The sequence below is a fragment of the Cyprinus carpio genome, unplaced genomic scaffold (genome assembly GCF_018340385.1).
Source record: "Cyprinus carpio isolate SPL01 unplaced genomic scaffold, ASM1834038v1 S000006567, whole genome shotgun sequence".
Classification (NCBI taxonomy): domain Eukaryota; kingdom Metazoa; phylum Chordata; class Actinopteri; order Cypriniformes; family Cyprinidae; genus Cyprinus; species Cyprinus carpio.
In genome coordinates, this window is record NW_024879228.1 from 57611 (window position 1) to 85433 (window position 27823).

General features: G+C 37.6%; 1 protein-coding gene across 7 annotated transcripts in view; it reads left to right on the forward strand.

Annotated features, from left to right (window-relative positions):
* The first annotated feature begins 5378 nt into the window (after window positions 1-5378).
* LOC109106217 (serine/threonine-protein phosphatase 2B catalytic subunit alpha isoform) overlaps window positions 5379-27823 on the forward strand; it is a 123463-nt gene continuing 101018 nt past the window's right edge. For 3 of the 7 annotated variants that reach the window (XM_042754644.1, XM_042754647.1, XM_042754645.1), the window contains exon 1: window positions 5379-5574. The gene's annotated coding sequence lies outside the window, so the exon portion shown is untranslated. The remainder of the gene's footprint in view (window positions 5575-27823) is intronic. The other 4 variants (XM_042754650.1, XM_042754646.1, XM_042754649.1 and 1 more) reach the window with 3 other exon arrangements.

The window sequence follows — 27823 nt, forward strand, 5'->3', positions numbered from 1 at the left end:
GAAAATAAATAAAAGATGGAAGGAAAAATATATATTTTAATAGCCTAACTTTCCCCCTATCGCAGTTATATCATTGGGTAATATACTGTATATAAATTGTGGGGACTCAGGGAAGTTGCTATTTATAGGCCTGCACACCCCCTAAAACTGCTTGTTGAATGCAGTATTGTTTTTTTTTGTTTGTTTGTTCACTTGCACTGTTTGAGATTCATGATCACAGAATTTATAACTAGGGGAGCGGCAGTAATTACAACACATTTTACAAGATTAATGAGGTGTCAGTGGTGTTTAGGAATCTGCAAATCATTCTCGCATCATCCTCAGTCACCCTCTTCTTACTCTGTTTATAGTGGTAAATGATATTTTATGTACTAAGGTAACAGAAGTCGTGTCAGACAAAAAACAGTAAGGAGGCTGCATAACATTTTATATTCATTGATTAAACTAGTGCTTTGGTCTCGGTTTGAGATTAACCTATCGCCAACACCGACTCTCATCTCAGCAGTATATGGATCCGCTGTATGCATGTTAGCATATGGATTACATAATCTGAGACATATTTGGGAATCTGAAAAATCTGACAATTGGTTGGAATGGTTTATTTAAAAGTAGAACATTCACTCTCTACTAGATATATTTTTCATGTCTGTAATGTACGCAAACAAAAACATGACTATTACTTGGGCCCGACAACCCTTGTTGCCAAGCACAGAGGTAAGACCTTTTTGTAGCTGGTCATCAGGTTGTACACATCTCAGGAGGGATTTTTATTTTTAACTCATTTTTACTGATTCTATCTAAATCCTTAAGGTTTCTTTGGCTGTTGTTTGGCAACTCGAAGTTTCCGCTCTCTCCGACAGATTTCTGTAGGATTGAGATCTGGAGGACTGGCTAGGGGGCCACTCCATAACCTTAATGTGCTTCTTCTTGAGCCACTCCTTTTATTGCCTATGGCGGTATTTTTTGGGGGTCATTGTAATCCTTGAAGACTATCCATGATCTATCTTCATGTTCTGGCTCTGGCTGGAGGGAAGGAGGTTTTCGTCCCAAGATTTACAGTCATGGCCACATCCCAGTTGCCTCTCAATATGGTGAATTCGTCCTGTACCCTTACCAGAAAAACAGCCCCAAAGCATGTTTCCACCTATGCGTGCTGACTGTTTTGGATGGTGTTTCTTGGGGTCATAGTCCAGCATTTACTCTCCCTCCCAAACATGTCAAGGGCGAGTTAATTCCAAAGAATTCAATTTTGGTCTCATCTGACAATAGCATTTCTTTCTTCAAGCCCTTAGAGACCCTTTCATTTCTTTTTTTTAAGTGGGCAAACTTACAAAATCAGCAGGGGATCAATAATATTTTCCCCATCTGTAAACTGCTGCCTATCAGCGGACATGGGCAAATATCCACATGGAAACGAATAAAAAAAAAGGACAGGATAAAACACCCCGACATAAACAGATTCTATACTTATATATGTGGCCTGGGCTACCATGCCAACGGTCTTAACACTTAACTATGCCCTATAACTACGTGTGCCTGGGCTACCATGCCAACCAGCTTAAACAATTAGTGGCCCTATGGTTATGTTGTGCTTTAGCTACCATGCAGACCGGCTAAACACTAGTGGCCTATGGCTATGTGCGCTTTGGGTACCTGCCGCTAACCGGCAAATAACACACTACTAACGTACTGGCTATGTGCTGCCTGTGTGCTACCATGCTTACTGAAAGCTGATGATATAAAAAAAAAAAAAAAACTAGCAACCACCTGAGACAAAATATCATGAAGACATTTGATTTAATTGTCATGACACAACTTTATATACACTTTAATTTGTATTTAGGTAAAGCCATTAGGAGCCATAAAAAAGATTGTGACTCAGACTGGCATGAATGCTACTGCTTATATGCTAGTATTTTGCTCCTGCATTGTATTCTGTGATGTGCCAAACACAAACACCTCTGCTAAAATCTCAGAAAAAGTAGTCTGGGGATTCATGACCTTTAAGGACTACACTTTTTTCAGCTCGTCACAAGAGTTACTCACACATTGATTATCTGTTCATATCACCTGTTCATATACCATATGTCAACAACATTGACATCTTACATTTTCCTTTTTTGTCATCACTTCTAAACTTAGCACTACTTCTAACTTAGCATTTCATATGAAGAAATATTATTTCCAGTGTGCACAGGCATGCTTGATTGTACTGAGTGCACTTCTGGTTACAGTGTTTACTTACTTTTTATTAAAGGGTCATCAGTTGTTTGACCTGAAATGTGTGTTGGCAGTGTGTGTACACAACCACCATATAATGATAAAGATCCACCCAGTGTTTTGTTGTTGTTGTTGTTGTTTGTTTGTTTGTTTTTTTAACATCCTTAAATCATTTCCCCTTTTTTCAAATCGAAGAGATGGTCTCAGATGCCTGTCATTGTGACGTCACACTGACAGCCCCGCCCATGATTGTTTGATTGACAGTAGCTTTTCGCACAGACTGGACCATGGCGTCTTACCTTATGTCTGAGACACACTGCATGATTTTCGGCTGTCCCAGACAAAAGATTGGCATTGTGGAACAATTGCACAATGTGTTTGCAGTTAAGACCCATGTTTACTGACAACCAAATAAAAATGTGAAAACTAAATCCAATGCGACATGGTGCTAAAACATAAAACTGCTTACCCTTATACCCCAAGCTCTTATTTCCTTGGGTCCTTCCTCTTTCACCGCTTCCACTTTTTTTCAGCACACATAAAAAAACTACAACTGTCAAAGTATGAGTCATTATGCGCTTTTGTTTACCACTATTGCATGCTATGATGTTTGTTCTTCTATAGAAATGTACGTCGTAGCCTACAAGTCAATAGGTGTCTCATTGTTGCAATCTACATGCATGGGTACCCAAGTATATTAGATCCATGTCGCACAGTGTTACCAGCAATGATCGTATAGGATTGCTAACATCGTGCAGTGTGTAGAAGGCTTTAGGCCTGCCCTGAGTTAGTTGTCATCAGTCCACCATTGTTTCACCACCAGAAGCAGATGTAGACAAGAATGTCTCCTAAGCGATTGAGGTCTTTTTTGTTGTTGGATGTAATAATAAACATAGCAGTCAAATGTTTTAATCAGGAATGGTTTGAGAGCACGAGTTTGAGGTGTGTTGACTTGGCAACTCTCAACTTTCAGGATTCGACTTAATGGGGATAGGTCACCGAAAAATGAAAATTTTGTCATTACTTACTCACCCTCATGTCGTTACCGAACTCATTAGACCTTTGTTTTTAGAAATCAAAAATAACACAAACTTATTCAACACTTCCTTCTCCTCCTTATCCCGTTTGCCATGGCTTGCTGCCATCGTTGAGAGTATCATGACACATGCGCTGCTCTCCTCTAAAATGTAAACATTGTATGTAATTGCTGTTCTCATGACATGTAAACAAGGCACAGTGCATGCATGTTCAATGTAAGCAGCAGCATGCACATGCATTGTTTACATTTAGAGGAGAGCAACCTGCATGCGTCGTGATACTCTCCAAAAAAATGGCAGCACGCCATGGCAATACGTAATGAATAGTATTATTATATGTGTTCGAAAAATATTATCAACGGTGGCCATTGCTGATCCCTATTACTTTATTACTAGAGAAATTTCTACCCATTTCTTATGAATAAATGGAGGATAATTGGAGATGCGGGAATCAAGATGTTTTTACTACTGAATGCACTATACATTACAGCATAGAAAGGAACAGAAAATAATCACCACAGTACGTCATTTATTGCCAGAATTTATCTTAAATGTAATACAATTACGCTTCTAAAACCACAAAATGTTAGCCTTTGCTGAATCTCCCATTTGCCTAATTAGCTTTGGTTAAATGCCCATTTGTCCTTTCTAGATGGCCTGCTGCTTGTGTTTAGGTTATATTTGTGGGTGCTATTGTACAGGGGTTACAACTGTCAGCTGAACATGCTTTGTTTGTATACTATTGAATGTATTTTATTTCAAATGATAAAGTGTTTTAACCTGTTAACTGTCACCCCCGTCCCGTATACGGGATGCCTACGTTTACTTCACTAAATCCTTATCTAATCATGACAAACTCTATATCTCATTGGAAAGGTCTAAGACTCCTAAATAGATATTTTACCAATGTTTTTTGTTAAAAATTATGTAAGAAACGTAATAGATTAATTTATGACAAGAGTGCACCCTCAAAAATCATAACAGGAGTTCCGACCTTGGTCAAAAAAAAGTCTTCTTCATTGCCTTTTTCTCCATCACACTTTAGAAATAATCAGAAAATGATATATCAACTGAAAACTTAAAATCTCAAAATTCATCCTTTTAAACCCATTTTTAAAATAAGACATTGCATTACCCACGAAAATGGTACATCATATATCATGTTATAAAATGTTTTGTTCATGAATTATAAAAATTTTAGTTTGGAAAGTGCTCTTCCAAGTCTATGTTCAAAAATGTGAGTGGACAGTTAAGGGGTTAATGTCGGTTATTATAATTAAAGGGATACTCCATCCCAAAATGAAAATTTTGTCAATATTCACTTACCACATGTAGTTCCAACCTGTGTAAACCGAAGCTTAGTTCATCTTCGGAACACAATTTAAGAATATTTTGGATGAAAACAGGGAGGCTTGAGACTGTCCCATAGACTGCCAAATAAATAACAGTAATAAAAACAATGTCAGTATGAAAAGCATCGTCAGAATAGTCCATCTGCCATTCAGTGCTTTCAACCGTAATGTTTGTGAAGCGACGGACTAGAATACTTTTTGTACACGAAGAAAACAAAAGTAATGACTTTAATTCAACAATTCCTCTCCTCTGTGTCCTCTTCAAATCAGCGTATAGCCATTTTGGCAATTTTGAGAGCGTACGCAGCTTCTGTATCAGCCGTGCCACAAGGATAAGGATAATGCTTTTCATACTTCTTGGACCTTGACACTGTTATTTATTTGGCAGTCTATGGGACCGTGTCTCAAGCCTACCAGTTTTCATCCAAAAAATCTTAAAATTGTGTTCCGAAGATAAACGAAGCTTTTACGGGTTTGGAAACGGACATGGGGGTAAGTGATTAATGACAAAATTTTAATTTTTGGGTGGAGTAACCCTTTAATGGATGTCGTTATGTCGACCAATTTATTATTTTTGCTGATTAATTAACGGCAATGACAACCTTTGGAAAGTACCTGGATATTGGTATTTTGAGTTATATTGAATGAAATGATACTGTATTTATTTGTCAGAAAATACCTGTGATTTTGTTACCACCCGCTCAGCTACCATTTAAAGCAAAACAGTGGCAAAATGAAAGTCCTTTCTGTCTTTTTTCGTTTCAGCTGTCCCATTTCCCCCAAGCCACCGACTGAATGTGAAAGAGGTGTTTGACAGTGAGGGCAAACCCAAAGTAGATGTTCTGAAGTCCCACCTTCACTAAGAGGGGCGTGTGGAAGAGAGTGTGGCACTGCGCTTAATTGGCGAGGGAGCGGCAATCCTCCGTTCGGAGAAGAACCTCCTGGACATAGAAGCCCAGTGACAGGTGAGTGCTCTCCTTCATGTCCTGTGCTGAGATGCTGAAGTCTCTAGACGAGACCCATTTAAAAACCCTTTTGAGTTCTGAGAAGTCTTTTTTATTTTTTTTTTATTTTAAAAAATGTAACATAACTCTATGTAAGGTCTTGTGAGAGGAGGATTTTTTTTAATTTGAGGGGTGGAGAGGGGCATTTTTTAGACATTTTTCAAAAATATATTTATCTCATCTAAATGTTTGCATTTTTGTTTTGACAAATGTGCAATTGTTGCACAATAGCTTACACAAAGCACAAGCCTGATTTCATGAGCTGTATGTGAGGCAGCCTTGTTACACAGGGTTCAACACATACTCCGTTTGCAGTATGTATGTAGTCCATGTGATGTATGTAAGTGGTGCAGAAGCAGCACTGACTGTGCTTTCACATAGGAGTCTGCTCCTGATCCATGGCTATTTACTACTACAAACACAACATTTTATCCCATTATTTTTGACTTCAAATACAAATGTTGTTACTTAAAGGGGTCATATGATATTGCTAAAAAGAACATTATTTTGTGTATTTGGTGTAATGAAATGTGTTTATGCGATTTAAGGTTCAAAAAACACATTATTTTCCTCATACTGTACGTTATTGCTTCTCCTCTATGCCCCCCCTTTCTGAAACAAGTTGTTTTTTACAAAGCTCATTGGTCTGAAAAGCGATGTGTGCTCTGATTGGCCAGCTATCCAGTGCATTGTGATTGGCCAAATGCCTCAAGCGTGTGATAGTAAATGTTACGCCCCTTGCCATACTGTCATGTGTGTCCCAGTTAGAACACTGGCGCTACAAGACAAAAACGACAAAAACAATAAAACCCATTACAAACGAGCCATTTGTTTATGTCCCCCAGTGGGGACATAATTACGGATTATAATGACTTATACTGTGTTTTTACATGTTGTGTTGCGTCGCGCTGCGTAAACATAAAATCATGTCTGCATTTCTGATCAGAGAGTGGTTCTCAATTCCAGTCCTCGCGCCCCCCCATCTCTACATATTTTGCATGTCTCTCTTTGTTAACACACCTGATTCAGATAATTAGCTCGTTAGATGTGAGCTCCATGCATGAACTGTGTTTCCCATCGATATGGTCCCTACACAGTATTCATTACTCACTACTCCCTGAGCAGGGGAAATCTTTTGAAGTTACCTCACTTCGGAACATTCATTCACGGATTTGCACTGCACAACGTCTTTCACACATGGGCAAGTGTGACATCATCTACCTCTGTAAAATAAATACAATTTAAAATGACACCTCGCACACTTCAGTGCACTTTGAAATGGAACATATTTGTTCACTTCGAACTAGAATCATGGCGGAAAATCCTGTGATGTCCACTTTGCAGGGCATTTATGTTCGAATAGAACAAACGTCTGAAGCCATAAGAGAAACATACAAAATGTGCAGAGCAGGGGTCGCGAGGAATGGAATTGAGAACCGCTGCTCTACACTGCTCAAAACTTGAATCCTCAGTGGCAAATCCTTTACCATATGTAAATGTACTTACAGACTGTGAGTCAGAACAGCCGGCACTGTAGTTTTCTCTCCCAGGACAGGAAACAGTCCATCATAAAATGTGTTGCACACATCTGAATATTTGGGTTGAGCTGTTCTGGAACAGTGTTGTAATACAACTTAACCACTGATTTCTAGTTGTGTCATTTACAATGAAACAGCATCTCCCTGACATGGCTCCGGGGCAACAGCGAAAATCAAAGGTTAGTTTAACGCCTTCTTTCTTTGCGTGAGTATTTGGGTGACACAAATCTTCCCACATCGTGTCATAGACATGTGAGGGCGTATTTAAACGAGGGCATTTTAGGAGGGCGTGGACGAGTCTTAACTTTTATAAAGAATATCTCTTTGGGTTTGAGACTTTAGTCTTTGCAACTTTACAGATCATCTTTATGCACCAAGAGCTTGTAACACTTCAAAGACAAAAGAAAACTTGAAATCGCATCATATGACCCCTTTTAAAATGCTTTTCAGCATTGTGATTCTTTTTTTACAGCGTACATTACTACAATGGTTTCATAGACGTGTTTAAAAACAATAAATATAAGAAACACATTATTCAATACTTTTTACTTTTGCATTTACTTACTTTTGCATATATTAAGTTGCTCAAGCAAGAGGCAAAGCATTTAAACTACTTTTCTTACATTATCGCAAACATTCTAAATTAAAACTTACCACTGACATAAACAGTCAGCTCTACTGCCTTTTCTTTTGCACTTAAATCAATATTACAAGCAATCCTGCAGTTCATAAACAATTTGTTTTTATACCATGCTAGTAATATAATAATAGTCAAGACAAGTCACCATTATATATATGCTGATTTTGTCAAAGCATTTTGATGCGATCGACCCAATTTGAATCAGCTTTTTGGCAAACTACTTTCTCCCATTTCAAATTTCAAATCACATCAGAAAACATTTATTTTCAATGGAAATGAAGGAGAAAATCAAAGAGTTTTTCAAATAAAGTATTGGGTAGGGTTAGGGTAGGTGTAGGGAGAGCTTTATTGTCCCATTAAGGTGGCATACATTTAATAGTTTGAATTAAAATTAAAATTTACACTCAATAAGTTATTATTGCATACTGTTTTATAATGTTTTTATAATGGTAATTATACAAAAATGCAATATTAAATAATTAAAAAATCTCTATGTGTCATCTTATCATTTCCATAGTGACGCGTCATGCACAAATCAGATCAGAGGTGTTTACTGTAGGTTAGTCAGAATCCGCTCTGAAGTAATTGTTTTCACAAGTTTACGAAGTTCTATGTGCTTGCAGATCTTCCCATTATAACAAGAAAAAAGTTTTCTTGTGTAATCCATTTAAATTTTGAAGAAAAGACTTGTTAGTCTGTTTCAGGGATGACAAATAATGTGAGTGTTAAAAAATTGTGCAAGTAAATCCGCTAAATTGTTCCCTGAGTCATTGCTATGACATTGATAAATATTGTAGCAATGGACGGAATTAATTATCTGACAAGCTGATGTCAAAATAGGGCAGTGCATTAAGTGATGCAGAGTAATTTCAGCAGCAACTGTGTTGGCTGAATATATATCAGCTTTTACCCTTAACGATAAAATACCTAATGCATTATTATTTAATTATTATACCATTAATAATTAACTTATTTATTCATAATTTAGTACAGTAAAAGTAAACAAATAAATAAAAAAAATTGTTATAATAATAATTTTATAATAAATCCAATAGCAAGATGTCATAAAAACCAGGGAGTGGAAATGGCAACTGAGCTGATGAGTGATCCTCTCCTGCCATCTACGGGTTATAATGGTAATTTCATGTCATTTTCATCTTAAGTCTTTTTTTTTTCCACCAGGTGACACATTTTTTTTCCATTTTTTTCATCTTCATGAATGAAAAGTTAATCTTTAAAGTGAATTTTACTGTATAACTGTAGAGTTAAAAATAATATAGGCTTTAAAATATTTTAAGTGTTTAAAAAATGTACACTATAGACAAGAGGAGAACAGGCCCCCCAACTGAGCCTGGTTTCTCCCAAGGTTTTTTCTCCATTCTGTTACCGATGGAGTTTTGGTTCCTTGCCGCTGTCGCCTCTGACTTGCTTAGTTGGGGACACTTCATTTCCAGCGATATCGTTGACCTGATTGCAAATGATTGCAAAGATACTATTTAAACTGAACTGAGCTGGATGATGGCTACCTTTAACTGAAAAAATAGTGTTTACTATTGTCATTTTCCATCATTGACACACTATTTTCCTAATTAATGTTGTTCAGTTTCTTTGACACAATCTGTGTTGTTAAAAGCGCTATATAAATAAAGGTGACTTGTGGGTAAAGGGCAGTGTGAGTATGGTGTGTGTGTGTGTGTGTGTGTGTGTGTGTGTGTGTGTGTGTGTGTGTGTGTGTGTTATATAATAATGTATCTCACAGGCAACCAATGTTGGCAACCTTGATATATTATAATATAACATTTTACTTAGCTAATTTTAGATTAAAGTTTTCGCCTTCTGTGTAAAAATAACTTTCCTAGGTATATATTTTTTTGTAACAAACAATTCTGTTTCATAAACTTGGTACTAATAACAGCTTAACATTATTTATATTTGCTACCTTTTGGGGTCTTTGCTGTTATATTCTAATATCATTATGCCTCAATTAAGTTATAGTTACAGAAGTTGTTTTTATGCAAAGATGACTTGCTGCTGTGTATAATGATTTGTTGTTAATATAACATTCTTTTCTGTAAATGTATTGTCTGCTGGTTTATTTTGCTATTTTGCTACTGTTCAGTATAGCACTTTATATACCACTTAGTACTGTAAGACTGAATGATAAAGTGCAAATTAACACCTGACCACTCTTGCGGGTTTGCTACTGTTACAATTAAAAGGTAAAGGTAAAAACATTGGTATGATGTAAGCAACACAGCTACAACAAATAAAATTGATAATGGGCGAGTTAGATTTATAGTATGCGAATAATCAAGCATTGACAACAATCAGTCATATTGGCAACACAGAGGGCCCCCCCAAATAAAATCCTGCTTAGGGGCCCCATAAAGGGCTTGAGCCAGCCCTGTCTCCACTGACATTCAGGGCTGTCGAGATCATCTCTAGGTGCTGATCCACCATACGGTCTGGATATGGACTGGATCTGGGTGACTGCAGTGACCATCTGATCTGGATACAGACTAGATCTGTGTGGTTATGGTGACCTTGGAATAAGAGTGAAACAGACTACTATTAGCATAGATGCCATTCTTCCAACAATGTAACAAGTACATCAGGTGTTATGGGAAGTGTTCCTGGTTCCGGTAGACCTAAATAATGCAGCCTAACTATACTTTAACAGATTTGAATTATAAAGATGTATTAGTATGTTATGTGTTAGCCAGGTTAAAGAGTTGGGATTTTTTTATCTAGATTTAAACTGACAGAGTGTCTCTGCCTCCCGAACAGTGTTAGGTAGATTGTTCCAGAGTTTGGGAGCTAAATAGGAAAAGGATCTGCCACCCACAGTTGATTTTGATATTCTACGTATTATCAAATGACCAGAGTTTTGAGATTGTGGGGATATGACGGACCATAATGCAATAAGAGCTCGCTCAAAAACTGAGGTGCTAAATTCAGTGCAGTGTTGGCAGAACCGGGCTAATATGGTCATGCTTCTTGGTTCTAGTAAGAACTGTAACTGCTACATTTTGAACCAGCTGGAGTTTGTTTATTAAGAGTGCAGAGCAAACACCCAATAAAGCATAACAATAATCCAACCTTGAGGTCATGAAAGCATGAATTAATGTTTCTGCATTTGCCATTGAGAGCATAGCTCATAATTTAGATATATTTTTGAGATGGAAATGCAGTTTAACAAATTCTAGAAATATGGCTTTGGAAGGAAAGATTGCTATCAAATAGCACACCTGTGCTGTTGGGAAATGTCTGCCCTGCTGATGTTATATTTTTTGTTAATTTAGCCACTGTATTAAATAAATTTTTGGGTTGTGTTTGTTTTCTTCTAAAAAAGACAAAAAGTAATCAGATCTAGCAGTTTTTAAGGCTTTTCTGTAAGAGAAAGTACAGTGGGAAAAAAAACATTTTATCCCCTGCTGATTTTGCAAGTTTGCCCACTAAAAAAAAAAAAAAAAAAAAAAAAAAAATGAAGGGTCTGTCATTTTTATGGTAGGTTTATTTAAGCGTATAGAGACAGAATACCAACCAAAAAATCCAGAAAAAAAAAAAAACTTTAACATTATATAAAGGTTAGAAATTGATTTGCATTTCAGTAAGTTAAATAAGTATTTGATCCCCAAGCAAAACATGACTTAGTACTTGGTGCAGAAACCCTTTTTTGCAAGCATAGGTAAGATGTTTTTTGTAGTTGGTCACCAGGTTTGCACACAACTCAGGAGGGATTTTGGTCCACTCCTCCAAAACCTGGATATTTTAGGCAATATATAAATCATTGCCAGGACGTGTCCTGGAACAATGGCACGTTTGGTCACCCTAAGTAATATCGTGGTTTACCTGGAAACCTAAAGCTGCACTAGGTATACATCACATATTGTCACAAAAACTTGATATTTTGAGCACTCAATTGAAAATGTACACATAACATATCATAATCGTACTTGTAGGCTGTGGTTCGGAGACACTTGTTAGTTCAAATAAAGAAGATCAGAGTGTTCTTCTTTCGCAGGCAGGTGGGGATTATGCAAATTTGTTACCCAGTGACATATACCAGTAACAGGCAAAAGATTTGAAAATATGACGACTCGTTAAGGCGATTCAGAACCGATTCTCTCTTTTAAGAGACAATATCTTTATTTATCATGCACTTTTTTGATTAACAACTTTTTTGATTGTTTCCATTTAAGGATAGCTATGTTATAAACTGCAAAAGAGAGCTTTTTCAAAAACCCATATGACCTGCTCTTTAGAGGCACTTCATCATTGAATTCAGTGATGTCATCATCCAGCTCAGTTCAGTTTAAATAGTATCTGTGCAATCAAGTCAACGATATCGCTGGATGTTAAGTGTCCCCAACTAAGCAAGCCAGAGGCGACAGCAGCAAGGAACCAAAACTCCATCGGTGACAGAATGGAGAAACCAGGTTCAGTCGGGGGGCCAGTTCTCCTCTGGCCAGACGAAAACCATCAGTTCAATTCCAGGCTGCAGGAAAGTCACATTGTGGAGAGGACTCATCTGATTCCTGTAGTCTTGTCCTGGTGGCCGTCTAGGATACAAGGTCTTCACTGGGGATCTGTCTTTGGTGCTCATGTAGTTGTCCTGGTCTCCGCTGACATTCAGGGCTGTTGAGGTCATCTCTAGGTGCTGATCCAGCATCTGGGCTGGATGCGTACTGGAGCCGGGTGACTGCAGTGACCATCTGATCTTGCTACAGACTGGATCTGGTGGCTACGGTGACCTCGGACTAAGAAAGAAACAGACTAATATTAGCGTAGATGCCATTCTTGTAATGATGTAGCAAGTACATTGTGTGTTATTTGAAGTGTTGATTTTGAAATTTTAGGTATTATCAAATTGCCAGAGTTTTGAGAACACAGTGGACATGGAGGACTTTAATGCAATAAAAACTGGTTCAAATACTGAGGTGCTAAACCACTCAGGGCTTTATAAGTAATAAGCAAGATTTTAAAATCTTTACAATGTTTAATAGGGAGCCAGTGCAGTGTTGACAAAACCGGGCTAATATGGTCATATTTCTTACTGGTTCTAGTAAGAAATCTAGCTGCTGCATTTTGGACTAGCTGGAGTTTGTTTATTAAACGTGCAGAACAACCACCCAATAAAGATCATTAACAATCTCATCCACTGTAGTTCTGGGCTGATCCCTCACCTTTCTCATGATCATCCTCACCCCATGAGGCAATATCTTGCACGGAGCTCCAGATAGAGGCCAATTGATGGTTATTTTGTATTTCTTCCATTTCCGAATAATTGCACCAACAGTTGTCTCCTTCTCACCAAGCTTCTTGCTGATGGTCTTATAGCCCATTCCAGCCTTGTGCAGATCTACAATCTAGTCTCTGACATCCTTTGACAGCTCTTTGGTCTTGCCCATGGTGGTGGGAGAGGTTGGAATGGAAGATACAGATTGTGTTGCCAGGTGTCTTTAATACACCTAATGAGCTGACATCAGGAGTAACTTCTTAAAGTGACAGAACTAATATGTGTTCCACATGCGCACATAACCCGTCTGTGGGAGCTAGAATTCTTGCTGGTTGGTAGGGGCACAGATACTTATTTCACTCACTGAAATGCAGATCAATCTCTAGCCTTTATCTAATGTGTTTTGTTTAGTTTTTTCTGGATTTTTTTGGTCGGTATTCTGTCTCTGTCCATTAAAATAAACCTATCATAAAAATTACAGACCCTTCATTTCTTTGTAAGTGGGCAAACTTACAAAATCAGCAGGGGATCAAATAAATATTTGCCCCACTGTACTTTCCCACCATGCAACACGAAATACCTCTAGTTTTGTTTTCCTCCAGCTGCGCTCCATTTTCCGAACTGCTCTCTTTAGGGCGTGAGTGTGTTCATTATACCACGGTGTGACTTTTTTCCCTTAATCTTCCTTAAGCGTAAAGGAGCAACCATATCTAAAGTGCTAGAAAAATGAGAGTCCATAGTTCAATTACTTCATCAAGTTGTTCTGAGCTATTGGATTTGAGATGAATCAGGAAGATTATTTACAAAGCAGTCTTTTGTGGTAAAAGTGATAGTTCTACCATATTTGTAACAAGGAGTTGAATTTGCTGCTTTTACTATAATGGAGTATACAAGAGACTAGATCAAAGATATCATCACTCTGCTGCAGAATTTCAACACTGTTAACATCAACTCCATGTGATAATATTAAATCTAGAGTATGATTTAGACAATGAGTAGGTCCTGACATGTTATGTCAAACCCCAATAGAGTTCAGAATGGCTTTAAATGCTGATCCCAATGCATCTTTTTCATTGTCAGCATGGATATTAAAATAATCAACAATAAGGACTTTATCTGCAGCCAGCACTACCTCAAATAGAAAATCAGCAAATTATTTGATATAGTCTGTATAGTGCCCTGGTGGCCTGTATACAGTAGCCAGAACAAACGACACAAGGGATTTATCATTAACACTTGTTTCTCTGGATAGTGTTATATGAAGCACCATTACTTTAAACAAATTATACTTGAAAATGGACCTCTGAGAAATACTGAAGATATTGCTAAATAAAATGTAGCAACGCTTCGATGTGGCAAGGGGTGCAGGTGGCAATGCAAGGAGAAGCTATTACCCACTAGGGCTGTAAAAAAAAACATTAATTTCAAGTATTCGTCAAAAAAAAAAAAAGAATCCACATTCGAATACAAAAACGTTGCATTCAGATTTTAGGTCTGCGTCAGCCGTCATGCAGCCTTATCAGTGACACACGAAATGCGACAACGATGTAAGTGTCATTGCATTTTAATGCTTTTGTTAGCTTATCCAGTTGAACCCACTCAATACGGTGCTGCTACGTTGTTCATTGAATATATTGCAGAAAATGAGAGCATCAGTGTGGAGAAGATGTTGTTTATGTCAAAATTGAAACCAAGCCATTCACAAAGAATGCATATTTTTCACATTTCCTAGAGGAATATCTATCAGCGTTGCAATCACGTCTTGCACAAGAGAGCGGCATGTTTAGAAAGCCATGTAAAATTAATATAAGTTTAACTTTTAAAAAACATGTCTCAAGACTTTATGGCAGTTTTTCCCCATCCCACTGTAGCTCATGTTTTTAAAGGGGTCATATGATGCGATTTCAAATTTCCCTTTCTCTTTGGAGTGTTACAAGCTCTTGGTGCATGAAGAAGATCTGTAAAGTTGCAAAGACTAAAGTCTCAAATCCAAAGAGATATTCTATATCAAAGTTAAGACTCTGCCACGCCCCGCTAAAATGGTTCATTCAAACACGACCCCACATATCTATGTCACTATGTGGAAACATTTGCGTAATGCCGCCCAAATGTTCACGCAAAGAAAGAAGGCGTGGTTTCAGTAACCGCAGATAGTGTTGAAGCAGCCATGTCAGGGAGATGCTTTGTGAATCTAGGCAAAAGCACTTTATTTGGCCTTCCGAAAGTAGATGCATTTAGGAAGCTTTAAGAATACTTAGAACAGCAACACATTTTAAGGAAGACCGTTTCGTGAACCTACGAGAGGAGGTAATTCAGACTTTGCTACGACAATCTGGCGCTTCTAAATCAGCTATTGTAAGTATGTTTTGTTATTAAAGTATTTGCTATTGACTGTTCAAATGCAGAGTTTTGCGTTGAGTGTGTGTGTGTGAGTGAGAGAGAGCGAGAGAGACAGGGTCATACAGTGGAGTCAGCTGCCTTAACTGTCCGTGGCTTGTGTACTGCAAATACATATACGAGCTTCATCACTGTGTCTGTCATGTGACTCTGTCCCCCTTTTGGGCTTGAGAAAGTGCTCGAATTGAAGGGGGGCTGGGGGGATTCGGGACCCCCCATAAGAAATAAAAGATATATATATATATATATATATATATATATATATATATATATATATATATATATATATATATATATATATATATTTTTTTTTTTTTTTTTTTTTTTTTGAGTAAAAATGATAATGACAGATGTGATTAAATTCATGCAATGGATATGATAGATTTCGTGAATTAATTATTTACAATAATTTATATTAAGTTTGTTTATGGGCTAGTTGTCATGTCTCTTTAAATTTTATACGCTCCGCCCCACGTCTAAAGACCGCTAAGTGCAGGACATCGTTGACATGGCTGCTTGATCCGCGCCGCTCCGGTGAAGCTAACTTTAGCTAAAAAATGGAGAATAATAAACCTCCACTTGCAGTTGGGAAAAGGAAGCTTCTTACTGACTTTTTTGAGGGGTAATTTTCTCCCTATATATATCTTTCCACTATATTTATCAACTCCATGTAGGAGCTTTTGTATTCCTTGCGTAAATTATTATTAGGTCTAGTTCTGGGGTGCTAGAGATCTCGATGAAGATGAGTGACAGCTTTTTAGTAATTATAAAGGGATTGCTCGTTGAGCGGTTTCTGTGCTATATATAATCCATTCAGAATTGTAGAGAACTTGTTTTTCATGCTGCTAAGGCCAACGGCCACATACATGCTGAAAAGTTTTGGGAATTACATCGGCATATAAATGCGGGATTCACTCTTGAAATAGCCATGATTGACATATTGATAGCCACAGTTAGTTCCTGAATAAAGCAGACTTTTGGACTGAAAAATCCCCACAAAACTAACACACAGACTAACAGTTTGTATTTTTGATATTTAATAAACTAGTTTTTTGCATTTAAACAAGCATTTTGGAACAAACATTATTATCACAAAGTGTCAATCATCCAGTTGTTTTTAGGGAAAATAATACATACTACATTGGTAAATAATGCTAGAATTATTCTGTTGGACATACATTACTGTTCAAAAGTCATTTCTGTTCACCAAGCCTGCATTGACTTGATCCAAAATACAGTAAAAACAGTAATATCATGATATATTATTACAATTTAAAAGAATAATAATACAACAGTAAACAATTTTCAGCATCATTACTCCAGTCTTCAGTGTCACATGATCTTCAGAAATCATTCTAATATGCTGATTTGCTGCTCAAGCAACATTTCTAAATATTATCATTGTTGAAAACAGTTGTGTACAATTCTTTTTTTTTCAGGATTCTGTGATTAATAGAAAGTTCAAAAGAACAACATTTATCTGAAATAGATACAATTTTTAACATTATACACTACCATTCAAAAGTTTGGGGTCAGTAAGAATTTAAATTATTTATTTTCAACATTGGTTTATGTCTTCACCCACTGGTTCCTGAAATTACCTCGACAGCTGTTATGGATAAATGAGTTGACTTTTGAGAATCTCCTGGACATGCTTATATTAAACTAATGAACTATTATAAAGACTATATCCTGTTTGCACAGTTGCCTTGCACTCTTTGAATAATACCTAATCTCATCTCTATAGTATCATTACAGCCTGATAGCATTTTTCCATCCTTTTTCTACTGTTTAAGTAATAAAAATGTCCTTAAACGGGTCCATTTAAAGTTACTGACTGCTCCTTTATCACTGCTTTCTGAGACATTAGGAAATAATTATTCTTAATAAAAATAATTCTTATAATAAAAATAATAAAAATTTCTTAATAAAGAAATAATTAATAATTCCTGTGCCGCTGCTGAATCTGAAAACCATTCAGTGAATCTGAAAGCCATCTGAATATTTTTTACTGTTTTTGAGAAATTTCAGTGTATTTTGATGTCACATGTATTTACGGATCTTCAAGTGCCTTATATGTAGTCCCCTGGTATATTTGCTATAGTTGCCCTTTTGGGTCTGCTGCTTTGTCACCCTCTAAATCCAGTATTACTTGGAGTAAGCCATTTAAAAGAAGAATAGTAGTTTAATCTCTCTTTGTTATGCAAAATTGAGAGAGGTGGGGCATAGAGGACCTACAATAATGTACAGTATTTAAAAAATAATGTTGTTTGAACATTAAAGCATGTCAACATATTCTGTTACACCAAATACACAAAATAATGATCTCTAAAAAAGCATCATATGACCCCTTTAAAAGAAGAAAGTAGCCTACTCTTTGTGATTGGTTTTTGGACCTTTGTATTAAACTACACATATGCATGGTGCGTTTTTTTTTTTTTTTCTAATTGTTTAAGCAACTTTATTAATTATATATGGTTTATAAACATTATGCACTTTTTTTCAAAGATTGTCATGTTATTTTATTACGCTTTAAAGACATGTGCTTAATATTTTGTGCGATGCATCCTCTTGTGGCCTCAGGAGAGAAGCCAAAAGCTTTTTTCCACCTAACTGAAATTGTGCTTTTTAAATTATAATATAATTCGAATTTTGATAATATTTAAGTAGAAAATTCGAATTTAGTTTTTCAGTCATTTTGACAGCCCTATTACTCACCGTGATTGTAGAATAATTCGAACTCACCACAGTTATTTGATGGACTCATAAAAAAGCGAGCGAGAAAGAAAAGAAATGACAGAGAGAGAGAAAAAGAGCATTATGAATTGCAAAAGGAGATGCGATTGACAAGCTAACGGTTCAGAATAAAAGTTTAAAGGCAAAAAGATGTCACATTAGTTTGGTAGATAAAATCAGAAATATGGTGAGAACTTGTACTTCTGCTTTTAAACCACAGTAAGATAGAGTATCGGTAAGATAGATTCCAACAGAAAAACAAAGCTAAATGGAGCTACAAATGCAAAAAACTAAGCAAGAACTAAAAACAATAACAACAATAAAAAAAAAAAAAAAAAAAAAAAAACAATAATACAGCACAGATGCAGCAAATAATCTTTATATAGCACCTTTAAAAGTTAATTCTCAAATCTCATGTTATATAAATATGAGACAAAAACTCATACAGGACCATTTTTACCCCACTATCTTGAATTTTAAGAGCATAACTATATTTGTGAAGTTGTTGCCCTGCATCATATTTGTCAACAGCCAACTGTATGAAATGAAAGATGACATACAGGTCTGGGGGCGGGGCCAGTGCATTAACTGTGTTAAAATATTTTAATCACATTATTTGTTCATAACTAATTAATTAAGTTAGCTTACAGCCCTAATGAAAACACATCAAAAACAATGTAAGAAAAAAAGAAAACATAAATAAATGAGCAAGTCTAAAAAATTTGTGTTTTAAGAGAGGATTTAAACACATTAAAAGATTCTGCATGTTATCATAGGGGAGAGAGTTCCGGAGTTTTGGAGAAAAAAGAAGTAAAGCCCAGTCACCCATAGAGTGCAGACGAGTTGAGAGAACAGCCAAGAGGCCAGAATCAGAGGAACGGAGATAATGCCTAGGAGAGTACAGTCAGTCATGGCCAAAAGTTTTGACAGTGACATACATTTTGTGTTTTGCAAAGTTTGCTTCTTAAGCTGTTGTGGTGTTCATTCAATTTTTTTCTACATTATTGTGTTGAGTAATTAGATGCACTTAAAACAATTGCTAAAAGCTTCATTGGCCAAAAAAATGAACTTTTTTCTCTCTCTCTCTCTCTCTCACACACACACACACACACACACACAAAAAGTCACAGTTTTTTGATCCTGACACAAAATGACCAGCTAACATTAATTGACTAATCAAATCAGCAGCACATGTGAAAGTGTGAATGAGTACTAGTCAGGTAAAACACTATCATACTAATTAGATTGTAAAAGCAGACTGATTGCTTAACGTTTGAGCCAGCAGAGTGTTGAGGTATTGTTTTTGTTATGTTTTAGCTGTCCTGTTTGTGTTATGGTGTGGATGTGATTTTTTAACTGTGTTGATTTTATACAGCACTTTGGGCAATGCTCTGTTGTATTAAAATGTGCTATATAAATAAATATACTTAAACTAACTACACTGATTGCTATAAAAAGAAGGGAAGAAGTGCTTCCAGTCATTGTGTTCTTGTTAGCAATGGTTATCTATTGGTTACAATGGTTAATGGTTTGATTTGCATCAAAATGGCCTTAGATGCAAGGAAATTGCTACAAAGAATATTGCATCTGAAAGAACCATTTTCTGGATCATCAAGAACTTCAATGAGAGATATGACTGCAGTGAAGAAGTCTTCAGGACGTCCCTGAGTGTCTAGCAAGCGCCAGGACCGTCTCCTCCTGAGGAGTCAGCTACGGAATTGTGTCACCACCAGTGCAGAGCTTGCCCAGGAATGGCAGCAGGTTGGTCTGAGAGCATCTGCACACACAGTGAGACCAAGATTTTTGGACAACGGCCTGGTGTCAATAATGCCAGCAAAGACACCACTTCTCTCCAAGAAAAGCATCAAGGAGAGACTGAAATTGTGCAGGAAGTACAAAGATTGGACATCGGAAGACTGGTGCAAAGTTATTTTCTCTGATGAAGCTCCCTTCCAACTTTTTGGGACATCTGAAAAATCGATTGTTTGGAGAGGAAAAGGTGAACGCTACCATGAGTCCTGTGTTGTGCCAACAGTGATGCATCCTGAGACCATTGATGTGTGGGGTTGCTTTTCAATCAAGGAAGAGGTTTCTCTCATAATTCTGCCCAAAAACACTGCCATGAATAAAGAATGGTATCAAAACATCCTTCAAGAGTGACTTCTTCCAACGATCCATGAGCAATTTGGTGATGATCTGTGCATTTTCCAGCATGATGGAGCACCATGTCACAAAGCTTCGAGCCAAAGAAGTGGCTCGAAGATCATTACATTGAAATTATAAACCCACAAAATTGTGACCAAATGCATCTCAATCCCATAGAGAACCTGTGGTCAGTCCTCGAAAGGCGATTGGACGAGCAGAAGTCCACAAATTGTGATCAATTCCTAGAACTAATAAGGCAAGGATGGATCGCCATCAGTCAGGATTTGGCCAAGAAGCTAATATCCAGCATGCAAGAGCGAATTGCTGAGATTATGAAGAACAAGAGTCAACACTAAATATTGATTAATTCTATTTTTTGCCAATAAAAGCCTTTAAAACTTATGATATGCTTATCATTGTTTTTCCAGTATACCATAGAAATATGTGGAAAAATAATCTTCAAATACTGAAGCAGCAAACTTTGCAAAACACAAACTTGATGTCACTGCCAAAACTTTTGACCATGACTGTAGACAGAAGTTCCAGTAGTTAATGAGGTGCCAAACCATTGAAGGGCTTATACGTAAGCATAAGAATTTTAAAGTCTATATGAAACCTAACAGGGAGCCAATGTAGGGATTCCAAAATTGAAGTGATGTGCTCTCCAGTGCTGGTTCATGTCAGGATTCTAGCAGCTGAGTTTAGACCATACTGAAACTTATTAAGAGTAGGTTTTGATACACCAGCAAGCAAAGCATTGCAGTAATCGATGTGGGAGAAAACAAATTTATTAATCAGTTTTTCCGTCACAGTGTGAGGGACCAAGCAGTCAAAGGCAGGGAACTCAGGATTTCCCAAACAAAAATAATAATAATCAGAATCAGAATCACAAAGAGCTTTATTGCCAAGTATGCTTGCGCATACAAGGAATTTGTTATAGTGACATAAGCTTCCAGTACACAGAAACAATAACACAAAAAAAAAAAAAAAAAAATTGCAACTAAATAAATTGTATAAACAGTTGTGCATAAGTGGGGAACATTTAACTGTTCATGAGGTAGATTGCCTGGGGGAAGAAACTGTTCTTATGCCTGACTGTCCTGGTATTTGCGGCTCTGAAGCACCGGCCAGATGGCAAATGTTCAAAAATGGGGTAACTTGGATGTGTGGGATCCAGAGTGATTTTCTGAGCCCTTTTCCTCACTCTGGATGTATACAGTTCTTGAAGGGTGGGCAGGGGAGCACCAATAATCCTTTCAGCAGTCCAAACCATTCTCTGTAGTCTTCTGATGTCTGATTTTGTAGCAGAACCAAACCAGACAGTTATTGAAGTGCACAGGACAGACTCGATGGCTGAGCAGAACTGTTTCAGCAGCTCCTGTGGCAGGTTAAACTTCCTCAGCTGGCGAAGGAAGTACAACCTTTGTTGGGCCTTTTTAACAATGGAGTCAATGTGATTGTCCCACTTCAGGTCCTGAGAGATGGTGGTTCCAATGAAACTGAATGACTCCACTGCAGCCACAGTGCTGTCTATGATGGTGAGTGGGGGGAGTGCAGGGGGGTTCTTCTAAAGTCCACTATCATTTCCACTGTTTTGAGAGTGTTCAGCTCCAGGTTGTTAAGACTGCACCAGACAGTCAGCTGCTAAACCTCTTGTCTGTAAGCAGTCTCGTCACCATCCTGGAGGAGACCGATGACTGTAGTGTCATCTGCAAACTTCAGGAGCTTGACAGAGGGGTCTTTTGAGGTGCAGTCTTAGGTGTAGAGGGAGAAGAGCAGTGGGGAGAGAACACATCCCTGAGGGGCACCAGTGTTGGACATGAATTTCCCCAGTCTCACTAGCTGTTGCCTATGTGTCAGAAAGCTGGTGATCCACTGACAGATAGAGCTAGGAACAGAGAGCTGGGTCAGTTTGGTCTGGAGGGCTGTTGGGACGATGGTGTTGAAAGCCGAACTAAAGTCCACAAACAGGATCCTCACATAAGTCCCTGTTTTGTCCAGATGTTGCAGGATGAAGTGCAATCCCATGTTGATTGCATCATCCATGGACCTGTTTGCTCGGTAAGTAAACTTCAGGGGGTCCAGTGATGTCCTTCACATAAGCCAGAACCAGTTTTTTATACGACTTCATGACGACAGATGTTAGAGCCACAGGTCTGTAGTCGTTAAGTCCAGTTATCTTGGGTTTCTTTGGAATAAAATTAATAATAATAATAATTTATTACATACAAACAAAGTTACAAATTAAATTACTTGAAAACTGAATGAAAATAAAGGCAGGTCTGGGCCAATTAAAAGGGTCAACTATGCAGAACCAAACTTATAATGATTAAAACAAGGTAGCAAACTAGACAAGCTAAAAAAAAAAAAAAAGGAAAGAAACATGACCTCCTAAGCGAAACAGGAGGGAACTTATCTGTGACCCTTGCTGGCAAAATGAGTTGGAATGAGCAAATTTTCAAAAATTAGTTATTTTCGCATTCTCCATAAAAATACCTTTAAAATCAGAATCAGAATCAGAAAGAGCTTTATTGCCAAGTATGCTTGCACATACAAGGAATTTGTTTTAGTGACATAAGCTTCCAGTTCACAGAGACAACAACACCACACAGGCAAAGAAAAAAAAAAAGAAAAGAAAATCTAAATAGACAAATATTGCAAATAAATAAAAAAAAAAAAAAATGTGTGAACAGTTGATAAAATGGAGTAGAATAGAGTGAGATGCAGGGATGTACTAAGATGGAGGTGGTAACAAATAAATAAAAGGATATTGCATGTCTTATTGCATAAGTGGGGAACATTTAAAGGGATACTCCACGACAAAATGAAAATTTTGTCATTAATCACTTACCCCCATGACGTTGCAAACCCGTAAAAGCTCCGTTTGTCTTCGGAACACAATTTAAGATATTTTGGATGAAACCCTGGAGGCTTGAGACTGTCCCATAGACTGCAAAATAAATAACATTGTCAAGGTCCATAAAAGGTATGAAAGTCGTCGTCAGAATACGCCATCTGCCATCAGATGTGCAGTCTGGTTTATATGAAGCAACGGGAAAGCTTTTTGTAAGCGAAGAAAAACAAATAATGACTTTATTCAATAATTCCTTTGTCAACAGTCTCCTCTGTGTCTGCCAATATCACTCTAAACTGTGTATGCTCTTCTGTATCATCCACACCACAAGGATGTGCTGCTTTATTTCAAAAGATATGTGAAGACATGTCTGTAGTTTAGGCCTGCCAGATGCAGCTGCACTGGCCCTGGGATTTAGTAAGTCCCACACAAGCAGCAACCAGAAGTTAAAACAGAAGAGCAGAAGATGAAGATCTAAGAGAGGGGGGACACTTATGTAGTGAGGCCTTTTAACTTCTATGGAGGTCACACCTACATAGGTTCAGTGAGCAGTGGCATAACATAGCAATGGCGGGTTCCCTGGGCAACATAGTTATGAAGCACATACAAACACACAGCGCTCGTGTCTAAAAGGGAACCCATATAAGCAAATCTTTTCAGTTCTCTTTGTGTGCATCTCTCTTCAACACACACGCTAATGCGGCTGAGTGTGCACCTGGCCGCAGCAGGCAGAAGTATCAGATTAATCATGTTGGATTTTAGAGTCATCAGCATGTGTTAGCTATTGTATTTGCAAAGCACAGAAGGCAATGTTATATGTAGCATGGAGTGTTTCAGCTCTGTTAAATTTTAAATCTGCTGAAATTACCGCAAACTTTTTTTGGTATTTTTAGCACAGTAACCCAGGGATCACAGCAACCATAATCCTCTCAGAGAGGCAAGAGACTAGATAAGAAAGAGGTCTGAAAAACTTATCAACACCATGTCAAGAAACATGGCCAGCTTTAGCAGCAACAACCACAGACAAATTTAATACCCACAAGCAAATTTATTATTTTATACTTTGTGTTATATTTAGGGCTCAAATTAAGAGGGGATGCGGGGGACGGCATCCCTTTGGTTGAAAAAAAAAAAAAAAAAAAAACACATCCCCTCAGTAAAACCACTATCCCCTTTACCATGCCCTTTAGATTAATAATGTGTATATGTAAAACTTATCATCCAAATGACATGTTAAAATTCCCCTACGTATGATGATTCACGAACTAAATAACAGTCATCAGCCAATCAGAATTTGATACTGTCACAAGTTGCGCACAAGTGGAAATTCGTTATTTTTCACGCAAAATGGTTCAAGCGCAACTTTTGAAGTTCTTTAAAAAGAAGACAACTGCAGGTATGATTTTTTTCTTGATTAGAATTTAAAGACATTCCCCTGACATATACTGTACTGTATGTGTGACTGTGAGAGACTGAGAGACGATAGAAGAGCTGATATTATCGCTGACTTTGCAAAAACCAAACAAAAATGTCTTGAGAGTCCAAAAGCATTCAATGCGCGATGGAGCATATTGGAATGCAGTTAGAATGCCCTTCTAATTCAAGCAATGAAAAATTACACATGTATGATTTTTTTTTTTTATATATTCATTGCACAAGCATGTAGCCTACTTTTCTGAATATCAGCACATGCACAAGCACAGATGTGCTATTAATTTTATGAACAGTGCATAGCAACATGGTGATTCACCGGTCCATTTAGATGGACTGACTTGTTTCATTTCTAAATGAATCAGCTGTTTTGAACAAATCGTTTGAGTTGAAAGATTCAATAAACGATTCACAATGTTAAAAATAAATGTAAACCTTAAATTAGTTGAGTCTGCGTAGTCATGTGCACCCTCACTACAGTTGTGTGGTGGATTACGTCACTACTCTCCGATTCACGCCTGTTTATTGTCATTTACACACACGCTGCACTATGGAGGGCAACAAAGGAGAAATTTTCAAGGCACCAGGCAATATGAAGTCAAAGGTTTGGGAATACTTCGGTTTTCACAAAAACAAAATGGAAAGATTGACAAATCTGTTGCAGTTTGCAGATATTGTAAATGTGAGTTGAAGTACTTTGGAAACTCAACAAACCTTAGCAACCATCTCCACAGACGTCATGCTATTAAGGTAGAAATACCTACAGCTGCACCTGTATCTGCGGAAGCTAGTATCTCAGGGTCAGGTTTGAGAAGTCCTAACCTATTTGATGAGAGTCTTTCTGCAAATTCCCATCATGCTAAAGCCTTAACTGCATCTATCACAAGATTTATTTGCAAAGATATGCAACACTATAGCGTGGTGGAAAACACTGGTTTCCGAGAAATGATAAACACTTTAGAACCAAGATACTAAATACCTAGCCATCGGTTTTTCAGTAAAAAATATAATCCGGAATTGTATCAGTCTATGAAAGAGGAGCTGCAGCTCAAGCTTTCTCAATCTGCCTGTGTTGCACTCACCACTGATTCTTGGACGTCCGTGAACTGGGAAATGCAGAGCTTCGTTCTTCAAAAAAGGATTCTAAATGAAGACCACACAGGTAAAAACATTGGACAATTGCTGTGTGATGCCTGCTCTGAGTGGACAATTGCAGACAAGAGTCCTGCTCTTGTTACAGATAATGCCCGCAATATGATTGCTGCAGGTAAAGCTGCTGGATTTACACCCCCCCCCCCCCCCCCCCCATATCACTTGCTTTGCACACACACTTAACTTGGTGTCTTAAAAGGCCATGAAAGTGAACAATGTAGAGAGACTGTTGGGCAAAGACAAATTGTCTCTTTTTTTCCACCGAACTTCCATTGCTACATGCACTTTAAGATAAATTCTCGGCTTGCCGTTACACAAACTTAAACAAGATATTTGCACTAGGTGGAATAGTTATGTGGAAATGTTTGAGCGTTTCTTAGAACTACCTACTGCAATCTTGGCAATGCTTATGTCAAAAAATTTGCGGAGGGGAACGGAAGTCCACACTCTCTCTGGAACGGACATCAGTAATGCTGAGGACATTGTGAAAGTGATGGCACCCATTAAGATCACTTCTACTATGATGTCTGAAGAAAACCAAGCAACAGTTTCGGTGATTGTGCCTCTCCAGGCTAAACTACTGATACATTTAGAGCTTTGCCAGGACGATGCAGACATGACTCGAGAAATGAAATCTGTGATGGCAGCAGACTTTTCATGTCAGTACACGAACTGCCGCAACGTTCTGCTTAAATGGTAAGACATCTCTCTAATTGTCAATAGGAAATGAACTACAATCTTTGAATCCTTTATTATTAAGACTTCATTGTTGCTTATATTAAAACTTTTAATAGCACAACATTGTTCAAAGTTTTCATGTTAACTTGGTAACAACTAATAGTATTTTTACTTTTTTTATTATAATTTTTTTTTTTTTTCCTAGCATCTGCTTTGAACCCCCGCTTCAAATGGCTACCCTTTCTATAAAACAAGGAAAGAGAATTGAACTTCATTAAACTTACTGTTGAGGCCTCAAACAGTGTATGTTTGCAACTTTGCAACCCTTATTTTCATGAACCAAATGATGACTAATTAATTATATTTATTAAGTATTAAAGGATTGTAATATGATGGTCCTAAATTGTACTTGGCTTGTTTTAGTGAAATTATAGTCCTGCTGTGTGCTAGTAAGACTTGACTGGTGGTAGTATTTTTATTTGATTTTGTTACAGATTCACATGGAACAGCAGGAGGATGCAGTTGAAGAGAAACCACCAGACTCAACTGAAGTTATTTATTTTAATTTGTTAATAAAGACTAATCTGTATATTTTAAAGGGTAGGTAAACTGTAGTAGACAGGTTTGGAATGCATTTATGTATTTTAAAATGTATTTAAGGACAAGGAATGAGATGTAAACAGACACAAACTTTATCATCATGTAGATTTCCATCTGTCCAATTAATTTTCTTTTTCAGATGAGATGCGTCCTGCAAAAAACCTGAAAGCCACGGATTTGCTCTTCGGCAACAGCTTTCAACAGTTTTCACCTGTCCTCTATCCAGGTCTGCTAGTGAGATCAGCAGAGAAGAGGTACTCAGATACAGATACATGGCTCCTCTGCCACTGACTGAAAATCCACTGGACTGGTGGAAGTCCCATGAGACAGAACAACCAATCCTTGCAAATCTGGCAAGAAGTTATCTCTGCCTGGTATTAGTGCCAGTTGCACCAAGTAGGGCTCGCTGCAGCCTGCGGTGGACATCCAACCCCGCCCACATCCAAGTGTGACGTCAGAAGTCACGCCCATCCCCGACACAACCCCGCCCACATCCAAGTGTGACGTCAGAAGTCACGCCCATCCTGACACAACCCCCGCCCACGTCCAAGTGTGACGTAAACGAAAGCCACGCCCATATCAAATACGTCTCCTCATGTGATTTCCCCATCCCCGTACCTGGAAACCCGGAAGTATGTTGAAGCAATTTATGGAAGTTAATGGGATCTAAATAAAATAATATTGTCCTTCGTTTTACTAATACACGTTTTCTTATTTTTGTAAAGGATGTCTAGGCTAAAATCAAATGGCACAACTTAAATCTAATATATATTTAATATGTCTAATATACGGAGCTGATT